Source organism: Miniopterus natalensis, chromosome 16 (assembly GCF_054644295.1).
Source record: "Miniopterus natalensis isolate mMinNat1 chromosome 16, mMinNat1.hap1, whole genome shotgun sequence".
Taxonomy (NCBI): domain Eukaryota; kingdom Metazoa; phylum Chordata; class Mammalia; order Chiroptera; family Miniopteridae; genus Miniopterus; species Miniopterus natalensis.
Genome location: NC_142096.1, coordinates 16,596,467 through 16,615,305, shown reverse-complemented (window position 1 = coordinate 16,615,305; position 18,839 = coordinate 16,596,467). Strand labels below are relative to the sequence as shown.

The 18,839-nt window shown below is 38.3% G+C and overlaps 1 pseudogene; it reads right to left on the bottom strand.

The window, feature by feature from the left end:
- Positions 1-17,720: 17,720 nt before the first annotated feature.
- On the bottom strand, positions 17,721-18,459 carry LOC107533126 (small ribosomal subunit protein uS3 pseudogene; annotated as a pseudogene).
- Between the last annotated feature and the right edge of the window lie 380 nt (positions 18,460-18,839).

Below are 18,839 nucleotides of genomic sequence, written 5' to 3'. Positions count from 1 at the left end.
AACACTTTGGAGTATACATAGCTTGTTTCACAATATCCGCTTGCTTGGCGTTACATTGATGAAACATCTGCACAATGAGCTGAATTTTTCTTTTTCCATCCAACTATTTGTTCTTGACTCATGGACACTGATTTGGTTTGCTCTTTAGAGGTCATTCAACCGAAAGTGACCAATTATTTGGCCCAATATCATGATGAACCCAGAAGATTCTAGATAACCACTAATTTTGTCATTTCAGGACACTTTCGTTGCCAGTAACAGCCATGTCTTAAAATGGTTGATCACTGTTTTTTGAGGCCCTTACTTGCAATTCTACCATGTGACTCTGAGTCCATGAAGAGTAACCACTGATGTACTTTGTCGCATGCATTCGTTTTTCCTAATTCTTTCCTTTCATCCAGTACTTAGACTTATGTATAAGCATAAAAATAGACTTTTGTCTTTCATTTTAATATTTTTAATTAAAAGTTATGAACCCTATTTACTTACTTAGTGTGCTTCTTATATGTAGATGGAAGAATATATTTCAGAGTAATGTCTTACAGAAACTTTTAATGAGAATTAAAACACTGAATCTTTACTTAGAAATTGAAAATCCTCCAGTGGCTTTTCAGTCACACTTACGATAAATCCAAACTCCCTATTATTTTTCCTACGAGAATCTAAATGATCTGGCCCCTGTCGCTCTGACTTCATCTCACAGCTTTCGCCTCCTCCCCATACATTCCAAATCAGTTGTTTTCGGTTATTTCAACTTGTCAAGCGCATTCCTGCTTTAAGTCATTTGTTGTAGCCTGTTCCTCCCTCTGGCACACTGTATAAAACCAACCAACCGGATGAGCAAGAAAGAAATCCACACTGCAGAGAAGCATGGCATAGGGTGATGGGGGAAAGAGCAATGAATGGGTATCCAGTGCACACGGGGGCTGAAGGAGGAGGCTCTGACAGCTGAACGACAAGAGTTAGAGTCTTGTGAAGACTGAGGATGAGGCTAACTCTTGCCAGAGGGAGGAACAAGGAAATGGTGATTCATTGAAGGCTTTTGAAATATCATTTAAAAAGTGCTTTAAGACAATAGTGCGGTGAAGGCAGGGGAAGCGGGGTGGAGGGATCACTGGGAAAAAAGAGGGGACGTCTGTAATACTTTTAACAATAAAGATAATTTTTTTTAAAAAGTGCTTTAGGAAGTTGAATGTGATGGCAGTGGTAACACACAAGATAAATAAGAATGAGATAGGCTGCAAAAGAAGCTAACAAAGAACAATGTCATAATAGAAAATGTGGCCGTCCTAAAATATGGCTCCAGTGCTCTTAGACAGAGCTCCCATCTAAACATCTTCAGTCTCCACTGACCTCTCTCACCAGTCAAAAGGAGTTGTTTATTGTCTCTCTAATATGCTGTGTTCATCATGATCTCCAAAGCTTTGCTTTCTGGGCCCACCTGCTTGGACTGTTCTCTCCTATTCTCTCCTCTTTTCAAAGTCCAAGTAATCAAAGTCCAACTCAAGTCATGTTTTTAATTTTGGTTATTACACCATACTATGGTTCCCCTTTCTGAATTTCTACAGCATTTTGTGAATTGATAATTCATTGATAAGTTATACTGTGCCAATCTATGTATGTTTCATCTTCCTAACTAAATGCTTTTATGAGATAAGTGTCAAGACCATAATTTAGATTCTTCATGTCTAGTTTTGTGAATTGCACCCAGGAGGCATCTGATTTCATATTGCTGATGACGATGATGATAATGTTGACATTGATATTACTTCCTAGTATTTCAAATACTGCTTGTTTATTTCAGATAGCTGAAGTCTATCTATTGTTCCAAATCTTGGAAGTGGTTGTCATTTTAAAAGTTGTGATTGGTTATTTGAGAATGAATTTTTCCTGTTCTCTAACTTTTTGCCCTTTTTGGAAATTGAAAATAATAATGGTATTCTTGTTACCTGGACTATCAGCTACCCAGTTGTGTGAATCTTGGAAATTATAAAAAGGCACTATGATATCTGGACCTAGTTTCTCAAATCTTAACTTTTTTAATGGAGAGTCCAAGACTTTAAATAAAACTTCTAATAAACAAATATGAATTTAGTTATATTTTTCACTCAAACCAGACCAAGGAGAGAGAGTATAAATGGTAGCTATATCTTGGATTATTAATTAGGGTGAAGAGTTTAACTATATATGTACTACTCAAATATGTTGTTACGTGCTGAATCTAGAGCCTACATAGAAATTACCAAGTCCCGTCAATAAGTTAAGGAAAATAAGGTAGATTGCTAGAGAAACTTGTATTTTCTCAGAGGCTGAGGAAATCCTGACAGCTCGTAGTGGAGGCTAAAGGTCTGGTTGTGAATGTGTTATTTAAGCTTCCCCTGGGAAACAGAAGTGATTGACCCTGATAAAGTTCATGCTGACCAAAATGTTGGTTTATTTTGTATGTGTCGTCTTAAAAGTAAAAAACAACAGGCATGTTGCTTCTCACATCCCTATTATTTATTTGCCACATAAGAACACACTGCCACAAAAGAGCCCAGATGTAACTTGACATGAAATTTTTTTCACCAGTCCCAAGTTGGCCATGAAATTCTGGTGAAACAAAATGTCTGGGTGTGGCCCATTTGCTGTTACACTATTTTTTCTACAACGGTCAGCCAGCTAGAATGAGAGAACGCAATCCTAAAGTAATAGTAAGGAAACTTATATGCGCTTCCCTCCTTTGCTATGGTAGCATGGTAGTGAATTCTCAAAGGGTGGCGAGGAGCCCCAAGGATCTCTGGAATTTTCTCCTGCGCTGTGTTTACAATCTGACCATGCTTCTGCTTCAGACAGGGAGTGAACATTCACTTGGAATAGTTAATCCAATCCAGACGTCACCACGGCGGTGTCTCATTTGGAGAGGCAGTCCTTTCATTCATTCAGATTATGTGGTTTCGCAACTGCGTACACATGGGGGAGGTGGGTTACAAAGGCTTTCTTTTCTGCCAAATATATTCGAATCACATTCTTTACTCTCTGTCTGGAGATATGAATCCCTTTTGAATAAAATGAAGCTCAAAATTTTATCTGTTTTCCTAGAAAAGTTACAAGAAGTTTGATACCTTGTAGGAGGAATATAATAACTTTTTTTAAATCTTATGCAAATTAACTTATTTTGAAAATTTCAAAGTAGGTCTTTCAAATGCTTTAAGTTTTATTTGCATTTAGTCTACCTCTCAGATTCTATCCTATTGAATGATGATGTTCTCAGCTGACATTTCTCAATAATTTGATTATCACGAACAGAGCAGAGAAAGGAGGGTATTTAGGGGCAATTTACTTTTTGACAATATTGGAAACCAAATTGGAATGAATCTTCATCCCTATGTCAACACAGTCAGTACTGTGTTGAGAATATATTCATAAAACATAGTGCCAAGAAATTGTAGACATGGAGGGGTGAGGGCAGAGAAGAAAGTAAAGATAAGATGGAAGAAAGATTAAAGAACTTATCTTTGGGCAATTGATTACCATTGTGAGTAATTTTATATGATACACTTTTTTCAGCAAAAATTCCTTCCTGGCATGAAAGTAAATGTCTGCAATGGTAGATGGTCACTCACGCAACTCTGAAATAATGCAGGCCTCAGGTCACGAGAGCAAAACACAGGGGCAAGTTCAAGTTTGAAGGTAGACTATAGACCTACCAATTTGATTGTTTGATGTTAGCAAATATTACTTCACAAGTTATAGTCATAATTTATACTCATTAAAGCACTGTTGATATTGAGGAAATGTGACAGCTTACACTCTTATCTACTACTGACAATTTAACCTCAATTTGATTATTGAATGATTCAGATAGTAGAGCACAGAAAGAACTTAATGGGTGTTTGGGGATTGGGTTAGATGCAGTGGTCATTACAAGAGAGAGAGATTTATGACCATGAGGAACCCTAGAAAGATACAGAAAGTGTGAATGCAGAAACAAGAAAGGAGTAGAACCCCCTAACCAACAGAAGAAATAAAGCTAGTCCTAAGACATGCATTTAATCAAGTACATAAAAATGTTCTCTCTTTTAATTGAGGAACATTTCCCCCACCACACCTAGGCTTCTGGGGATTAAGGGAGGGGGCTAGGAACATTGTGTTCAGCAAGAACAAGAGGTTTTCTGTCAGAAGATGGGAAACTTGTCTATTAAATTCATTTGAGCCCATTTTCTGGATCTGAACCCAAGCAGTGGCTTAGAATTGTATGAATTTTCCAGGACTTAGCTAACTGCTTTGTAGTACTTTTTTCAGTTACAGAAGCAAGGCAGGATAATCTTCAATGGACTGCTTTTTCTAACAGAACCAAAAACAAGGTCTAGGGGACTTTCTTTGAGGAGTGATTACTATAGATCCTATCCTGTAGTTGCTCGATTAAGGGAATGAAATGAATCCAAATTAAAAATTCAAGGAGTGTCCTGGAGAATGCCTGCCTACATCCAGAGCATTCTTTGTTTTATATAGGGTTTTAAAACTAGAAGTGATCCTGTGTACTAAGTTGCTTTCCCCCAAATGTGCTACTCCACAGCTTCCTAAGCAGAGTGAGTTTCCCCTGAGATGCAAGGTAGAAACAAAGGATTTCGCCTTGGCCAGTGTGGCTCAGTTGGCTGGGCATCATGCCATGCACCAAAAGGCTGCCAGTTCAATTCCCAGTCAGGGCACATGCCTGGGTTGTGGGCTTGATCTCTGGTAGGGGGTGTACAGGAGGCAGCCAACCAATGTTTCACTCTCATATCAGTGTTTCTCTCTCTCCCTCTCCCTTCCTCTCTCTCTTTCTCTGAAAAAACAAAACAAAACAAAAAAACAATAGAAACATAGGATTTAGCTGGGAAGAGCTCTAGATAAGAGTAAAGCATTTTATCAAAGAGCTGGTCCCCACCTGTTTAGTTAGATACCTGACAGAGCAATAAAAAGCATATTAGACCTTAGTATAACCAACACTATTGTACAAATGAGAAAACTGGGAATGAAAAGATGCCATTCCACAACTGAAACAGCCGGCACGTGGCAGCATCAAGATGAGAACCAATAATTCTTGCCCAACAGGGTGGTGATTCCTGGGGAGAGGTGGGAGAGGGAGGTGGAGGAAGCAATGGGGGGGATAAAAGGTGATGGACAGAGACTTGACTTGGGGTGGTGAACACACAACACAGTGTACAGATGATGTGTTGTTGAACTGTGCACCTGAAACCTGTATAATTTTGTTAACCAGTGTCACCTCAATAAATTCAATAAAAAGGGAAAAATATTCTTGCCCAGATTTTTCACACATTAAAAGGAAAAGTTTAAGTGTGACTTAGAGTACTTTGTCTCCCCTACAGAAATCACCATATTCTGTTTAAGGTTGGATAAAATAACACTATTGCCTTCTTCCACCTCTGTAAAGTGGCACAGATTTGCAAATGGCTTGATTTTTAGGCTGGGCTGAAAGTAAAATCTTCCGTTATCTAGTGTGGAAAGAGTAGTTAGCTGAGGAAGGAAAAGATGAAAGCAAAGTTCCCAAATAGCTGTTGGGTTGGCCAGTCTCCAGGTCAGAGTGAAGTGTTCATTTTCCTGAAGAACAGGGATTGCTCACACCCAGTTACTTACACCTTGTAGGTAATTTCTTTTATTTTATTTTTAGACATGAAATCAATCACTGAATGAAACCTTTGTAGGTGAGGGGCATAAACTGTCCAACATTGTGGCTGTTTGTGATTATAGCTGGCAAAATGAAAGATTGTTCAGTAGATATTAATAGTTAAAACGACAGAGGAAAAGAAAGAAGCAAGTTAATCTCATTTAGGACTTCCAAAACGAGGAAACCAGCTCATGAGGAAGTCCTTGGATCTCACTGGGGATGCCCAGTGCTCTGTTCTATTTGACTCTCAAAGCTCCACTCTCATCTGGAACAGGTGTTGATGAATGGAAGAGAAACACCCGACACTGCCTGGTATTTCTCTGCTAGAGAGGAAATGAAATTTCCCTTGCTTTAGTTTCCTTTCTTGATTTGGTTACCTTTTTTCCCCAGTTAGTGCACAGTACTGCTGAGAATATCTCATGGAAAATAAAGGAAAGCTCTTTTTTAAACAGAACACGCTGAATATTAGAATAATGGCATTTGTAGCAGCCCTCCTCAGTAGAAATTTAAAATTGTAGAATTCTGAGAAATTTAATCTTGAAGGATTCTCTTGGCTCTTCCATTGTGCCTAATGCTTCATAGGCCCAAGAGAGAATCACAAAGAGTTTCCTAAATATTTTGACAAATGTGCTTCCAGAGCAACTGTGAACAAACTACATACAGCCCAAGGTCTCATTATGTCCCTCTGCATATTTTTATGGCTCATTAACTAAAAATTGATTTTATATTTTTAATTATGAAAAATCATTAAAAGAAAATTTATACAAAATATTAAATATAAAAATATTTTACTTTACATTTCAGTGTAAGTAAATAAAGTTTTCTTAAAATCCAGCCATGCTCATTTACTTACATGTTATCTGTGGCTCCTTCACACTACAACAGCAGAGTTGAGGAGTCATAACTAAGACCATATGACCTGTAAATCTCAAATATTTGCTATCTGGCCCTTTACAGAACAAGTGTCAATCCTTGGTCTAGAGTAAGAAGGAACTGAATTGAGTGAGAAGAACATCTTCTTTTGCCCAGTAGAAGTTGAATATTTCTCACAAGTGTTGACAAAAATCCAGTGTAGTTTATAACCACACATCTCTGGCTAATATGATGGAAACATACTGAAAACTAGTCTGAATAAATGCACCAGGCTTGGCACACCATACTGAGTCAGATTCACAGTGAGCTGCCAAATCTCCATGAATGATTGTGCTGAATGGTATGAAATCAGTTTCTGTAGGTCAAAAATAATTAAATATTGGCAATTCCCTGTGGTTCATATGATTTCATAAGATGCTCTACAGAGAAAGGAGTCTGTTTTAATATCCATCCTCTTCATCAGCTTTCCTCTGTCAGGCTTTGCACCTGATGATTTTGCTTCATTTTCCAACTCTTAACGTAACAAATGCCTAGAACATGTCGGTTGACAACCTAGTAATGAAACAAGCAGTTGAAGTTCTTTCTAAACGTTGTACATTAGGAGTTGTGTTACAAAGAAGGATGCTAGGACTTGACACTTAAAGTGAAAAGTAAATTCTAAGTTCTAAGGCATTCCAGAGAACTTGGTGCGTAGTTCTGGGTGGCACAGGAAAACTTGACAAGTTTGGCACTAGGAAATGTAATTTTAATTTCTGCCTTTGTATTTCACGATTTATTGTCAAAGCACTAGAACTGTATGGATTTATACTACTGTGTTTAGGCTTCTTTTTTCCATTTTGAGTGAAACAACAAAAATTATAGTAAGAATCGAAGATATGTGTTTGTTATATATGTATACACATACATATGAATGCTGTGTATATGAATTTCAATAAATGTTGTATTTACATGGAACCATTTGAAGGAATTTCATTAAATAATTATTATAAAACTTGATCAACGAATAATAAAGTCTTCATGTATAGTGGATAAACATTTTCTCACTGTTTTGAAATTTTTTTAATTTTTTATTTACTCTTCCCCTGCTTTGTAAACTCATGAAGATAAGGGACATGCCTAATATTAATTAATCATGAATCCTATAAGGCTTAATATCATTTCTGGGACATAAACATACACCAAATGAAAATAGAGAAAGAGATTATCCAACAATTCAGACGGCAAGAACAACCTTGAATTTTAACCACAGGCCCAGATTTATCTAAGCAAATCAAAGTTGTACCTCAGATACAGTCATAATCAAAAGAAATGTTTTAACTAAAATGCAACATGGCATTGGGGAAGAAAATAGGTTAAGGATTAATTTAACCTAGAGAAAACCCTAAAAATATAAACCAATCAACAATTCATAGAAACTAGCAGGTGTGTTTGCATTTCACATTAAATAGGAATTTCAGATTTCCTTAGTTTGCTTCATTTATTACTTTCTCTTAAAAATGACACTCTATTTGTTTCCTATAGCTATTGTAACAATTAGCACAGACTTGGTGTTTTAAAACAGAAGAAATGTATTCTCTCACAGTTCCGGAGGCCAGAAGCCTGAAATCAGGGAGGGATTAGTCAGGGCTACACTCCCTCCAGAGGCTCTAGGAGAGAATCCATTTCCATTTCTCTTGGCTTCCAGTGGCTTTCAGCATCCCTTGGCTTGGAGCGGCATCTCTCTCTGCTCTGTCTTTGCGTCATCTTCTCCTTTGTGTATTTTGTCTGATATCCCTCTGCCTCTTTCTTATAAGGACACTTGTGATGGCATTAGGGTTTACCAGATAACCCATGCTAAGTGCCTTCTCTCAAGATCCCTAATTTAATTTTTTGCCACATGAGATATAAAGGTCATGGATTCCAGGGATTAGAAAGTGAATATGTTTTTTGGGGACCATTTCTTTTCAGCCTGCCATAGAAATGATAACATCATATTGAAGTATATCTTAAAGAACTGCTTTTAGCCCTGGCCAGTGTGGCTCAGTTGGTTGGGAGTCATCCCATGCACTGAGAGGTTGCTGGTGCCATTCCCATGCTTGATCCCCGGGAGGAGGTGTGCAGGAGGCAGCTGATCAATGTTTTACTTTCACATCGATGTTTCTCTCTCTCTCCCTTCCTCTCTCTCTAAAAATCTTTTTTTTTTTTTTTTAAAGAACTGCTTTTAAATTTTCTAAAAATAAGTGAAAGTGGGCCAAAATAACTTTTACCTTGGAGCTAATTAAGATTATTTTAATATGAGATCAATAATAGTCTTCTCCAAAAAAATTACTTTCATGAGCTGCTAACTCTGCATTACTGTAAATAGATATGAATGACACTTGTGAATAAACAACATGTTCTAAACATACACATTACCAAAGCCATATTTTCAAAATAAACTATCTAACAAATTTCTATAAATACTTAAATAGTTCATTTTTTTTACCCACAAGAAATATCCCCCAATAAAGTCCTTTCACTTGATTAAAAACAGACCCTAATAAAAGTGGGTTAGGATCACAATGATAACCTATATTCAAGAACACGAATAAAAAGTGCCCTTGAAGGGAAACACTCACATATGTTCACATTTGATACTGGGAAATTACTGTATAACGTTGAGAAGTGATTACTACCAGCTGTAAGCATGTACACTACACAATAATATCTCATGCATACAACCACTTGGAAAATTTCTTTCTTGCTCTCTCTGTCTCCCAAGAGTTTCATAAAATATAGCCAAATCTTTTCCCTCTCACTGAATACTGACCTTTTCAAATCCCTATATATGGAAAGAGACTTTGAATCTTAAAAAAAGAGCAAGAGGAAACACAGAGTTAGTTGTTCTAAACCAAGAATAAGACTGGCAGAACCATGTCACTTTACCCTTTCCTCATATTGTTATGAAACATTTTATATTGTTGTCCAGTGTCGTTGGCAAGTTTTTAATCTTTATGGTCTAGAAACATCACTGAAACGCAAGAAAAACTGTTCTGAATAAAAGGTGTTCAGATCGCAATAAAGCATCATTTATCTATAAACTTTTACCATTGGGAATGGCTTGAAAGGTCATCCTGAGCATCCTTCTGAATTTCAAGTATAACACATTCTGAATCACTTCTTCATCATAATTCCTTTCCAGAAAGCCTGGTGTCTCCGTAGGTCTGTCTTACTTTATCCTGGCTAGACTGGGGTTCTGTAGAGGGATTTCTGAAGTGTTAGGAAAAATAGTGGGGAGAGGGTGGAGAGATGCTGAGGAACACACATGGTTGTCTTTTTTTCCTATTTTCAATATTTCTTACCCCAGCAAGGATTTTGTTTGAAAAACATATTCCCAGTTTAAGTAAGAAAAAAGAGGAAAAGTGAATATCACTGTCTTAATCTTTTTAACAGGCAAGGTAAGAGAAGGAAGGGATGAGACACCATCAGTGTGGACACTGGAGTTTTTTGGGATTTTTTTCTTTACCTGATGCAACTAAATGTAAAATAATCAAGGAAATAGGATTTTAGCAAAAGCACTTATTGTGTTCTAAAGTATGAATATAGCAGAGCCAACTAACTAGGAGTATTTTGTTCCTTGAATGAAAGCTAAGCAACAAGTGGTTCATTAATTAATAAGGTGGTAATCTCTTTGCCTAGATATCACTTCTCTCCATCACAGAGGCTGGGACTAGCGTCTCTATGTATACAGGTCCAATTGACAAGATCTGTCTTGACACTCAACATTTCATTTTAATTGGCTGCCATCCCCTCCCCCCAATACACACCTCAATATGAACTCTGTGACAGGATATATAAGCTTACATTATTAAAATTATAGAATATACAAAGTATAAGATTTATCTTAAGTAATAAATATTTGTTGAATGAAAGAATGGAGGAAAAGATGTCATATTAAGAGAGGAAATTAGACTCACACACTCAAAAGCTTAGAGCTCTCTGGTTTGAGGGTATCAACTAAAGACTCGTATAAATTCATTCCTTATTCATAATGGCCACCCAGTCTCGTGTCCACCATTAGTAATCTAATAACGAGAGCACAGTCGCTGTGAGCCAGGTATGTTACACGCATTACCTCTGTATCAGCATCACCTCTAGAGCAGGTGAGCGTCTGTCTTCGCTTTTGGCATGGGCGAGTTTTACTCAGACATGCTCTGAGTAAATGGCCCTTAAGTGGCCATTCACAATTTTAAGCCCAGTTGTGTGTAGCTCTCAAAATGATGTTCTTTCCATTACATGACCCTGACTCCTGTTTCCCAAAAGCCTCTTTTCCCTTAGCAGTGAAAAGGTGGATGAAAGCTGCTTTGATTTTATTTGTGCATGGAATTCATACCACATCTTTAGGGTAATATGAAAATTGTGGATCAGTGGATAGAAGCATAAATGATCATAAAGTAAAGACTGTGAAGGAAGAGACATCATCAGAAACTGTGAGCAGCACTGCTTCAAGCCCGGGTCACTTGCTGTGGCATAAAGCTTGATAAGCTGGCATATTCTCAGAGAGGGATTTGGTGCACCCTAGATAATGGTCCTCAAGGTATAAATCAAGAATCCCCCTAAAGTGCAGAGGGAACCAGAGTGCTTCCTGACTCCAAGTCACCGTAAGGACTGGAATGGAGAGCCAATGATGAACCACATAGGCCAAGAATGGAGGGACCTTCTGGAACATTCTACTCCGTATCAGATGAAGCTTTGCACAACCCTTGAGGAAGAGATGGGGAGTAATCCCCAGTAGTGACAGAGACTAATTTCCAGGAAGATCAACAAAATGAGAACTCAGAGTAAAACTGAATTTGATAAATCTTTAAACAACACAATGTGTCGTTTTTCGCATTCCTGAGGCTGCTGGGGTACATTCATACCTGGTAGGTATACGGATGAGGTTGCTTGTCATTTTGATCACACTGTCCCTTAGCTTCCCTTGTTCACTTTTAAGGGGCTGGGGGGAGGGGAACAGTGCTTGCTTAGTCTATTCCTATTAAAAAACAAACACATATTAAGCATTTTTATTTTTTATTAAGATACTGTGTTGTCCAGTGGCTCCCAGACCTGACTAATATTCACTAGTACCTGGGGTAAATATTTTTCAAGTTTATAGTCCTGCGTTCTATCCTTAGGTGTTCTAATTTTTTAAACCCACAATAATGGTAAAGAGAACACTGAAATCCATTATGAACCTGGCTAAAATATGGGGTTGCCAGAATTCTGATTTCATTGTTCATTGGTTAACATGATATGATCCACATGCTTGGAGACCTGTTGAAAGGAATCAGAAAAGGGGCAGCAAACAGATCAATCACCGAATCAGCCTTCAAAATCCCCTTTGCTTTTTTTTTTTTTCCTTTTGGTCTAATGGAATGGTTTAGGAACAAGATTTTTCCATCAAAAGAAAATTATTTTCAGAAAATGGAAATTGGCAATTTACCCATTGAAGTCTGGAAGAAACTCGAATGTCTGCATTTCCACTGGGAATGAATTCCGACATCCAGGGGGCAGGGAGTGCTGACGGTACAAAAATCACCACCTGTTGCCGAACGGAGAGGAAGAAGCCAGGTGGGACGCACACACCACACAGGAAATTCGAGCAGCCTCTTGGCTTCCTACGGGACAGACGGGAGGAGGGAAGCTGGCAGCAGGGAGGTTGGAGAAAGGAAATCTGAGCAGTTTTCTTAGCTGTCTTCCATGTGGAGAAGGCAGGGCTGAATTGGAGAGACTGTAAAACAGGAAGATTGACAATAAAAGCTTATGTGTTTAAGGCACATTTAAACTATTAGAATGCTACAGAAACACATAATAACTCCTCTGAAATTACAGGTGCGTCTAAATGGATATGAAACTAGGGCTTACCTCAGTCACTATCATTCTAAAAATTAAATAATGCTAATTATTTAAATGCTCTCCTGAGAAAATAATATTTGCAGGAAAATCAAGTTTTAAACATAGAGGAAGCACAAGAACAAAGGAAGATGCTACCAAAATTCCAAACTCTTAAGGCCTGTTGAAATGAAAGGCTTTCGCTGTTTTTGACATCTCTGATATCAAACTAGGTAAGAAAGAGCAATGTTTACTTACGTTTATCCCCCCCCCCCTTTTTTAAAGAATTTGTATTTATAAAGGTAAGTTGTAGTTCCCAGTTCTAAACCTATTTTGGTAGACTATCACATACCTTGACAATATATTTAATATGAGAACTTGCCATAGAGTCTTTCAAATATAGTTTATTCTTACTGTTTGTGCTCAGTTCTTTTGATTTTGACATAATTACTGATCATGTACTTTGTTCCAGGTTTTATATACTACACACTCAGGATATCAGGTTTGCAGTCTATACTTATGTTCCATTCTCGAACTTGTCTGGCATGCATTCCCTATTCAAAGTTTAATATCTATAACGGCTATGAACTTTTCATTAAATATCTAATCTTAAATATTAAAATAATAACAATAACCATATTCTTACAACTGATGAATGGGGGGAAAAGAGTATTAGCATCAGTAGCAAAAAATTTATTTTTGTGTCAGAGAAAATATTGGGTGCCAAAATATGTTAACACTTCAAGTTGTTAAATGTACATCCATCGGTTACTCAGCTGAGAATGACAAGCATTTTTATTAGGCATTATTAAACAGCTCTCTGAATTTTTATGTTCATGGTTAAGTGTCTACTCAGATTGTATAAAAAACAAAGACAGCAGAAATACTTCATGAAGATCTTTTGTGAAGAACTCTTCTTATGCAACTTAATAACAAAGTCTGTTCAGTACAGTAATTTACACATTTTCCTTAGTGTTGAAATTGATTTATTGGAAATAAATGCATTTATTTTTTATATGCATTTAATCCATTATTTTAAAATTTAGATTTAAGTAATCAGGACAAAGGGAAATACTAACTAACAAAGACAAAAATAGCAAAAAAATATTTTCTGATTTAAGTATTTAAGTATACCTGTATATGGCAGATCAGATTTTCTGGGGTAGGAAGGGGTGCTCCACTAAGGTTTATTTTATTCTAAATTTCTTTCAACTTTCTTCTGTCCCTGAAGTCTAAGCTGTGTTCTTTTCAAGGGCATTTTCTTCTGAAGTTGAATAACAACTTCATTATCATTTTCATGTTTCTGTTTTATGCTGAAAACATCTTAGTTTTGCAACCAAACTTCTATGAGTCTGGCTCAAGAATTATTTCTTCTGCTTCATAGGAAGGTTTCAACTCCCGGTAAAACCCTTACCCTGGGATTGGTAGATATACTAATTCTAGAGAAAGATGAATTGTCCCAGGCAATTTGTCAAATACATTGAAGACATCTACTTAGCAAATGGAATACAGTAGAAAAGAGTTTAGGCTAGAATCAAACCTGAAGGCTCCCGGGTTCGATTCCAGCCACGGGCATGTACCTTGGTTGCAGGCTTGATCCCCAGCCCCAGTGCTCAAGGCTCGTGCAGGAGGCAACCAATGGATGTGTCTCTCACACAGATGTTTCTCTCTCTCTCCCTTCCACTCTCTCTGAAAAGCAATAGAAAAAAGATCCTCTGATGAGGATTAAAAAAAAAGAAAGAAATCCAAGGCCTAAAATTGTCCCCAAGGGAGTCTTCCCAGTTCCCATGCTATCAGATTTGGGTTAACCAGGGCTTAAGACTTTCTGCAGGCAGGTCTAACAGGGAAACAGAGAGCAGGTTACCACTAGGCCCAGACATTTGGGAACACCACTGGCCAATCACCACATCTGTTGTGTATTTACACACATTTACAATTCATTCCAGTAAATCCCGAAATTTCTTTTATTTTCAGCAATGGAGAGATAACACTCATTCTCTAGATTGAGGAACAAACATGAAGACAGATTTTTTTCTCTTCTAGCAATAAAGAATTTGTGGAAGTACAGGGTAGGAAATGTCTTAGTCTCTCAAAAAGCGGCAGAGTGAAATAACCCTAAAACTCAATATAAATATAGGCTTTTATTCCCCCAAGACATCTTAATCACCAGTGTATTCCCCCCATCCATGTAGAATCTGTTCATCCAATTGACATTCAAATACATTGTTAGAACTATAATTTATAGACTAAGAAATTGAGTAAGAAGTCAGAATTCCCTAAAATTACCGTGGGCTGTAAACCCAAGCCTTTTGTTTTGCTATGAATCAGCTCTATTCATCCAGCTTTAGCAGAATTGACCAGCTTGTTTGTCAATTACAGTTGTGTACAAGAACTGGCATTATTTCCAACTTGAGCATAATGAGAAATATCATTATTCCCACCACATTCATGTCCTATGAGTATGCCCACTGGTCCTTAACTATGCCTTTGCATTTACCAGAATGAAGAAGAAAGCAGATTAATATATATCAAGTACTGCCCAAGTTCTAGGCACCAGGCTAAGTTTTTAATATATAAAATGTCATTTCTAGAGTAAAACATTTATTTCTAAGGGGTAATTAGGTAAAGACTCCAAACAATATGTATTTTAGAAATTAATCAATGCACACAATGAAGAGAAAACAAATATTTCTTTAGTTTGGCACAGCAACAAAAGTTTGAATTGCAAAGCTCTCTGGGGACAATGATTTTAGAATGCCATAGGAGAGAAGTAAGAGTAATTACCAGATAAAACAGAGATTTTTCTACATTAACAGACCGAACAATATACAAGAAAAACTTCAGTGTCCCTTTTCCTCTTAGCTTACTTTGTCATCAAGGTTAACGTCATACTATTCTGATTATGGTGTCAGATGAGAAATCAACTGAAAGTCTAAGAATTAGGTAATAAAGCCACTTACCATTTGTGCAATTTACAGTTCTGGTTTAAAGGGTAATGTCACTACAAAGAGACCAGTTGCTAGGAACTTTCTAAAACAAATCCTGAAAGAGGGTCTGGTAGTTAACTCTAGTAGCTACATTCAACCAACCAGGCAAAAATAAATTTAAAAAACAAAACAAAACAGAAAGAAACCCAGCCCTGCTTGATTAGAAGATCAATAGAATTAAAGTGGAAACAACCCAAAATCACGAAGGAGATGGATAAACAAATTGCACCACTCAGCAGCGAAAGAAACACACAAAACATGGATGTCAAAAACATTACCTTGAGTAAGAGAAGTCAGACATCAATTATAACATATATGAATTTATTTATACGAAGTTTAAGAACAGGCAGAAAAAGCTATAACGTTAGAAATCAGAAGAGTAGTTGTCTTCTGGAAGGGTGAGACCTGACGGAAACGGGCATGAGGGAACTTCCCAAGATGAGGGAAAGTCTATACTTTTCTATTAATTTGTTCTCATTGTGTAACAAACCATTACAAAGCCTAGTGGCTTAAAGCAACATTCACTTTATTTGCTCATGATTTTTTTCTGTCACCTGGGTAGGTTTTTCTCATCTGACGAGCTCAACTGATCTTATAGACCTTTCATATATATACTTGTGTATGATCTGGGTGACCTAGGGGGGCCTCTCTCACGTCTGTGGCTGTTGGCAGGCTCTGAGCTTGGTTCTCCTTCCGATGTCCTCTCATCTTCCAGAAGGCCAGCTCGGACTCACTCACATGCCTGTCTCAGGATTCCAAAATTTGTGGCCATTTTAAAATCTTTTCCAATATTAGATGAAGTGTGACTTACGTAGGTGTATATACATTGTCCAAATGCATACTCAAAATCAGTGTGTTTTACCGTAGGTATGCTGTATCTCAATGTAAAAATACTCAAAAGAAAAAATGCCTAAGTGCCTTTGAGGTGAAAGCACCAGTATATTATAATATATGGCTATCAATCACCACGATTTTTGTAGCAAGAAATAGATTTAAACAATAAAGAGGATTTGTTGTTTTTAAATGAAAAGGTTAATTGTAGCTGCAGGTGTTTGATCAAGGCTCCAGCTCCATGGTTCTGCAATCACCTCTTCTTTGCTCTCCTTCTTATATAAGAATAGACTTTGTGTCTAGATTGACACTTTTCATTATAGCAAAATGGCTACAGCCATCTTAGGCCTTACATCTGTACATTGTCCAGAAAAAGATGCAAATTCTCTATCATCAACCAGTAAATAAAAGTCAAGGTTTTCGCTATGATTGGACCAACTTAGATCTTAAACCTAGACAATAACCAAAATAAGGCTGGGTTACATGCTCATCTATGATCCAATCATTGTGTTGGGGAGGAGTGGACATGACTAAGGTCACATCAATCAGGACCCAGCCCTGAAGGTGAGTGGATTAATCATGTCCTGACCTCATGGCACCTACACAGCATACCAGGGTTGGAGTAAATGCTGTGGAGGCAATCAAATTACACAAAGCAGAGGAATTTTAGAGACAACAGTAAATAAGAAAAAATAGTCTAAGTTCAGTAACCAAGATAAAAAACAACAAAAAGGGAAGATTTTCTGGAGTTGGTTATAGTTCTCAATCAAAGTATTGATGGATTTACTTTACATTTAGTTCCAGGTAAAATAATTTAATAGGGAAAATAAAAAAGATTGACAAGGCATGAGCGGTTATTTTTATTTGTATATTTTGACACCTAACATACAAGCCCCTGGCTGAGGCTGTCTCCACCCCACGGCACCTGTCTTGCACCTGTTTGTTTCACTGTTGCTATAGAGTTGTCCTGAGGGGGGCACCTGGGCATTAGATTATACCCACTTAGGGACACTAACCTGGTTTTTCCTCAACCTGTGGATTTTATTACTGCACAATATTTCACACAGACTACTGCTGTGGGGGAATGATCCAGAGACCTGGAAAACTAGGATACGGTTTTGGAAATCTGCCTGGGGGCAGGCAATGTCCTCCTCCCAAATATTTATTTTTGTCTTGTGGCTCATTGTAAGGGGGACTATACCAGGCAGAGGGTGCTTTTGGACCCTCCCAGATTCTCTGGCATGCGCCTGAACTCCTACCAGTCACAGGTCCTCTCTTTTGCCTAACATTCTCCATCTGAGAATTGCACGTGACTGTGGAAGAAGAAAGACACTAAGCCTTAGCTGTCGTTTACACTTGGATGTCCGTGTGTGCAAGGGTTCGAGGAAGTGGGATAAGAGGAGAGGAAGGTGAGAGTTTGAGGACAGTAAGAAATCCTGAGTGTTTCCAGAGAAGAGTAATCACTAAGAGGGAGAGTCTTTCTTTCTGTCTTTCTTTTAAAAGAATTTTATTAAAGGTGTTTATAGAGCAACATCCAGACTCCAGATTCAGCTGCCAACGAGGCCCTGTTTTGCTGAGGGTGTGCGCTGGGGCATGGCAGGCGGCTCTGGCCTCCCACCCTGCTGTTCCGAGATGGGGGTGGCTGTGTCTCACCTTTGGGTTCCACAATGCTCACCTGCTCAGGCAGGGGCTTCTTAGGGCCACTCTTGCTGCTTGGGTCCCACGGAAGCATAATTGTCACTCTGAGGCCCAGCACACCCTGCAGGAGCAGCACATGGCACACAGCGGTGTCAATGTAGTAGTTAACGGGGTCGCCACTGTGGCTCCTCAGACCATCGTAAGCTCCATGGATTTAGCCCCCTGTCCTCGGAGTTTCCCAGACACCAGGACCTCACAGCCTTTGGCCCCACTCTCCATGGTGAACCACAGCACCCCAAGGCAGGCTCTCTGCACAGCAAGGCCTCTAGGAGTTTGAACGCAGGGGCTCTGCCTGGGCATGGCAGACGGACCTCTTTGCAGTGTAGACCTTTCCAGAATAAAGCACTACATTACTCTCAAGGAAGCCAGCCGTCTACTGAACCATTGTAGTTAATTCCTATATTCGTTGGCCCTTCTCACCAAGAATATTCTGCGTCCTGGTGGCTAAGGTAATCATTTCTGTCCTGGTTGGGGTAACTCAGACTTTAACTTCAGAACAGCCGTCTTCAGTCATTTCCCGTTGTTCAGTTCAGCTTTGAAGATGCCATCAGCAACAAACGACCTCTTCTTAGAAATTTGTATCACCATCTTGTCCCTAAGGGGGAAAATTCTTGGAAGTAAAACCATGGTAGCCAAGATAAACGACACCTATTTCGTAATGTGTGCAGTTTATACCTGGGCCTTACCTCAGCATGTGTAATGTATAAGGCAAGCTTGTCTTAGGGAGGACCATGAGGCGTCAAAGAATATGAAAAGTGTCCTCAGCTCTATAGTCCTACACTCTGTCTGCCATTTGCTGCCTAATATGAGCCCAGCCAAGCTGTTTAGTCTTTTTGAGCCTCCAAGTTTCTCATTTGAAAATTGGGGATATTAACACTTGTCTCGTAGTGTAACTATGAGAACGAAAATTCGTGATATATGAATAAACCAGTGTAAAGTTACTCTAGTATTAGCTGCACTCAAGCCAC